The following is a 6,020-nucleotide window of genomic DNA, read 5'->3' as shown; positions in this document are numbered from 1 at the left end:
TTGATCCTGTCCCCCAGCATTTAAGGATTTAAAAAATGAAGTAGAATAGAAGAACAATTTTGGCAGGGTGTCATCTATATAAGGATAATTAAAGTATTATGAAAATTACTTTCCCATCCATATATGTAACTTTCTATATATGTAGTAGATCAAGGTAAAACATTCCTTTAACTGTATATAGTGATTTTTTTAAAGAGTCACTAGGCCAGCTATCCTCTAATTTTGACCAATCCTGATTTGAATATTTTAGCTGTTTTAACCAAATTCGTTCTTGCCTCATTACTTTTATGAAAACATAAGAACATTTTCCTGAGAAAAACTAATTTTAACAAATTAATGGACAGAAAGTAAAATTCAATTTGAATATATTTCCTTATTGCTTTCCTATTTATTAAATACTTTTGAATGTTATACAAGCCACTCTGCTCAAGCATCAATTTGCTTTAACCTTCAATATATTGAACTATTACTTAAGTACACAAAAAAATGACACAACAAATAGGAAAAGAGAAAATGATTGAATCTTTGAGAAAAATCCCTGCTTTATAAATACTTGGTTCATTTTCATAAAATATTACCAATTTTCAGACTCAAGAGCAATTTTTTAATGCTACAAATATCTGCTATTCATGGTCAGATAATTTAAACTGCCTACTTGTATATATTAGTAAAGTAGATAGTGGAAATGCTATGTTAAGGTTTTCAGAGAAAAAACTATTTTGACTTCATCGAGACAAAAAGCATGAAGATAATCTTCTATACTTCAAAACTTTGCCTAAAAGTTTTGTTGTAAGTATTCAAACCACACCTTCACATTGATTTTAGTATTTTTTTAATTTGAAATTTTTATTGACATATATTTGATTTAGATATTGTGTTAGTTTCAAGTATATAGCATAGTAATTCAATTATTTATATACATATTTATAGATACTTTTTCATTATAGTTTATTACAAGATATTGAATATAGTTCTCTGTGCTATACACTAAATCCTTATTTTTTATCTATTCTCTATATGGTAGTGTTTATCTGTTCATCCTATACTCATAATTGATCCTTCCCCGCCACTTTCCCTTTGGTGACCATATGTTTGTTTTCTGTGTCTGTTTTGTAAATAATTTCATTTTTATTATTTTTTAGATACCACACATAGGTGATATTTGTCTTTCTTTGACTTACTTCACTTGATATGATATTCTCTAGTTCTATCTATATTGCTGCAAATGTCATTATTTCATTATTTTATATGTCTAAGTAACCTTCCATTGTGTATATGTATATACATATACTGCATCTTTATCCATTCCTCTTCAGATGGATAGTTAGGTTGCTTCCATGTCATGGCTATTGTAAATAGTGGTACCATGAACATTGGGGTGCATGTATATTTTCAAATTAGAGTTTGCATCTTTTCAAGATATATGCCCAGGACTGGGATTGCTGAATAATGTGGTATCACCTGCTCTCATTTTCTGAACTGGTTTTGATTTTGCTCTCGGAATTTCTAGCACTTGGAATTTTACTTTATTTTAATAAAGTTATTTCCTTTAGAAATTGTTGTATTATCCAGAATTTCTATGTCTGTACATTTGGGTTGCTTGCCATGTCAGTTCAAGTTACTTTGGAACAAAAGTCAAGACATGGCATGTTTCATAGGGAAATTTGACCATACATATCCACTTATTTAAAAGTACAGATGATGAATTTCCAGTTCAAGAAGAATTAGGCCAATTGGTTTTCCTTCTCTCAACATAAATCTTACAAGAAATGTATTATTTATTGTCATCAACTATAATTAGCCCTGAAGATAAAACTGAAATTTGCTAAGAGGGTAGAATTTAAATGTTCTTAGCACAAATGAGGTAATTTTTTTAAAAGAATGTGTTGTTTAAAAGGCATAATTTTCAAATGGAAAGGGCACACCAAGTCCCAAGCTGATAAATAGCTAAAAACACTCTTACACATATCATAGCAAAAGTTTAGAAACCTGAAATAAAAGAAAAAAATTATGGAAGCCAGAAAATCATGGACTTGGAGAATAGATTTGTGGCTGCCTGGGGGGAGAGGGAGGGAGTGGGAGGGATCAGGAGCTTGGGGTTAACGGATGCAAACTATTGCTCTCGGAATGGATTTACAATGAGATCTTGCTGTGTAGCATTGAGAACTATGTCTAGATACTTACATTGCAACACAGCAATGGGAGGAAAAAGTATGTATACATGTATGTGTAACTTGGTCCCCATGCTGTACAGTGGAAAAAAAATAATAATAATTTTTTTAAATAACAAAAAAATAAAATAATAAAAAAAATTATGGAAGCCACCTAATAAGAAGTAATAGACTATTTAAGTAAGAGAAATCATATTGCCCTTAAACTCTTATGTGTTGCACTGAATTTAAGAAGACATTGTTTTCAAAGTACTGTTATAAAAAATTTAACTTCAAATTTTATGTATTTATAGAAACAATGATTACTAAGCTATTATTAATAGTGATGAAGAAAATATAAATCTTGTATAGAAATGCAAAGACCTTGGATATTTAAATATTTTAAAGGTGCATTTTAGCAAAAAATATATATCCAGTAGGAAATGGAATATGATGAAAAACCAGGCGAGGAAAAAAATGACCTGTTAATAAAAAATATAAGTTTGAAGCTAAAAATCTCAAATGTTTAAAAAAAAAAAAACTCTGTGAGGAATTCCTGCTGTGATGCAATGGCTTAATCATCAGACTTGTCTCTGTGGAGGCACTGGTTCCAGCCCCAGCCCTGGACAGTAGGTTAAGGGTCCAGCACTGCTGCAGCTGTGGTGTAGGTTGCCTCTCTGGTTTGGATACAATCCATCCCTGGCCTGGGGACTTTCATATGTCATGGAAATGGTCAAAAAAGTACACAAACAAACAAAAAAAAACAGAAAACATGGTGAGGTTATTTTTTTTTTTCACACAAATAGAAAATATATTGGTCAGGATGACATTGCAGTCCATATAGCAATAAGTACTTTTAAAACACACATTTTGTTTTGTTTTTCTCATATTAAAAAAAGTCTTGAGGTTGGTGATCCAGTGCTAATATGGTGAACCCACCATTATATATGTAACATTTATATTAAATATTTAAACGTATTTCTTTATCAACATGGTGAACTAATCAGCAACTATAACTTTTTTCTCCAAATAAAAATACTTTTTTTCAAGCTGTCACTTTCTCTATTTCCTTCCACTATCCCATATTTTCTTGAAATCTTTAGGAGTTTTAATTTCTGGTTTGTATTATATTTTAATATGATTCTACTTTTATAGATATAACTTATTTTCTTAAGCTTTACACTCACACTCTCAACCATTATATGTATTTAACTCTAATTTTTTCTGGCTTCTTTGCTCAACTCTTTTTTACATAAATTTGATAGTTCTTGACAATTTTTTTTTAATTTTTGGAGTGTATCATTAATCATTTCTGAAAGACTTTCTGAACCCCCTCAACTTTGAAAATGTTATTTTCTTGCCCCTAAAGTGAATGGTATTTTTAAAGTATTTAAAGGTTTACATTTACAATTTTCTTTTGGAATTCAAAAATATTTTTCTATTTATTTCAAACATCTTGAGTTACATACAGAACATATATCTGACACCAGTCTAATTCTAACACTTTTGACATAGTCACCTTGTTTCCCTGTTATCTTCATTGGAAGCTATTAGGAACCGTTTTAACTCTGGGATTCTTAAATGTCTGCACTAGGTCTTCAGGTCTCCTTCACAACCAACGCCAAGACCCATGCTCGAGATTTTATTAAACTTAGGAAAATTATTTATTTCTTACTTCCTCTTCTCCATTTCCTTTATTCACTTTTTCTACAATGCCTGTTAGACAGATTTCCAACTTCTGATGCTATCATAATCTCATTAGCTTATCTAATTATCTCTTATCTTCTTATTTCATTATCTCTACACAATGTATTATGAGATAACCTATTGACTCCATGTACAGGAGCAAAGGTTTAGGCTTTAGCTGTTTACTCTGTCAGCCTGTTCAGATTTTTTTGTTTATTGTCTATCTGCTTTTAAAATTTCACCTTTCTTTGGTTTTAATTTTCAATACTTTGTTTCATTTTTTTATATAAAGGTAAATTTCAATTTTGTGTGTGTGTATTTTGCCTTTTTAGGGCCTGTACCCAGGGCATATGGAAGTTCCCAGGCTAGGGGTCAAATCAGAGCTATAGCTGCTGGGCCTATACCACAGCAGCTGAGGATCCACGCTATGTCTGTCACCTTCACCACAGCTCACCAGATCCCTAACCCCCTAAGCAAGGCCAGGGATCAAACCTGCATCCACATGGATACTAGTTAGGTTGGTTAACCACTGAGCCATGACAGGATCTCTTTAATTTTGTTGATTTGACCACTTCTCAGTATTATCAATGGATTTGAATTACGTTCATTTATTTTTTCTTTAATATCCACTAATATTCCATAGGTTAATTTTTCCTTTTTTGTGATTGGTTCTGTCTCCTCTTCATGATCCTGATTTCCTAACAACTTGGTGATTCTTTGCTGTGGTGGGAACCATGTTTAAAATAAAGGCCTCTAACTTCAGAGCCCCGCTAGCTAGATCGTTCACACACTCCCACCCTCTCAGAGCATGCTGGGCTGCCAGATGACGCAGGAGCTGCAGGCACTGGAAGAGGATCCCTGCGCTCTTTGTCTCCCAGGCCTGCCAGCTAAGGCAGCGTCCTGGTTCTCAGGAAGGTGACTGTCGGGCAGCCAAATCTATAGTTTGAGAGCAGCGGAGGCAGCAGCAGCAGCATTGAGAAATATGAAGAATGAAATTGCTGCCATAGTCTTCTTTTTCACAAGACTAGTTCTAAAAACACAAGTTGAAAAAAGAAGCAGTTGAAAGGTTTGCTGAGAAATTGATTCTAATACTTCAAGAAAAATATAAAAATCACTGGTATCTGGAAAAACCATCAAAAGGACAGGCCTACAGGTGCATTCCGGTCAATAAGTTTCAGAGTTGATCCTAATGTCCTGAAAGCCTGTGAGAACAGCTGCATCTTATATAGTGACCTGGGCTTGCCAGGGGGACTTACTCTATGGTGGACCCGTGTGAGGTGTGCTGTTGGTATGGAGAGAAAAAGTGCATTCACTGTTGACAGCTTTAAAAATGAGGGTGAGAATTAAAAAAAAATTTTTTAAATAAAAATAAAAATGAGGGTGAGAACAAGGATGAGATTTCCAAGAAAGTTACCACCAGGGCCCTTGATAAGGTTACCTCTGATTATCATTCAGGATCCTCCTCTTCAGATGAAGAAACAAGTAAGGAAGTAGAAGTGAAACCCATTTCAGTGACTGTGACCCCTAGCCCCGTGTACCAGATTTCAGAACTGATATTCCCGCCTCTCCCAATGTGGAACCTTTTGCCTGGAAAAAAAAAAAACAGGAGTGTACCAAGGGAATGGTCATCAAAGTCACTACCCAACTCCTGTTCCATTTGGTTATTCAAATCAAGGAAGGAAGAATAAATGTATCACCCAATTCCAGTAGCATGGGTACCTCCTCTTGGAATGCATCGTGACCCAAATCATTGGATTAATCCTCACATGTTAGCACCCCACTAGCTGCTTTTGATTCTGTTGGTGTCATGCTGAGAAAAGGTAGAATAAGCTTGACTACTTATTAAAAATTCACATTCAAAGTAGTAAAGTTAGATGGGACAAACCATCAAACTTATTTTTATAGAGAAGTTATTGGGAATAATCTTTTTAAAAATATATATATGCACTTTAGATACATTGATATAGTTTGAGAAGCTTTATTAAAGTTAGTCAAGTGCCTGAGTTTTTAATGTTGGACTTGTGTATGAGAATACTGCAGGAGTGGGCAATCTGTTCTAGCACCTTTGAGCTTTTACTTTATGGAGATTATGTAAGTTATTTATACACAAAAAAATCTGTTTTATGTTATTTAGAAGAATTGTGTGAAATCATATAGTTGCAAATCAAAAGTAGTTTGAGGCAT

The 6,020-nt window shown here is 33.4% G+C and overlaps 1 pseudogene; it reads left to right on the top strand.

Annotated features, from left to right (window-relative positions):
- Positions 1-4,818: 4,818 nt before the first annotated feature.
- LOC125121254 (protein BTG3-like) lies at positions 4,819-5,620 on the top strand (annotated as a pseudogene).
- The last annotated feature ends 400 nt before the right edge of the window (positions 5,621-6,020 follow it).

The sequence above is a fragment of the Phacochoerus africanus genome, chromosome 2 (assembly GCF_016906955.1).
Source record: "Phacochoerus africanus isolate WHEZ1 chromosome 2, ROS_Pafr_v1, whole genome shotgun sequence".
Classification (NCBI taxonomy): Eukaryota; Metazoa; Chordata; class Mammalia; order Artiodactyla; family Suidae; genus Phacochoerus; species Phacochoerus africanus.
Note: the sequence above shows the minus strand (reverse complement) of the source record. Positions and strands in the feature narration are given on the sequence as shown.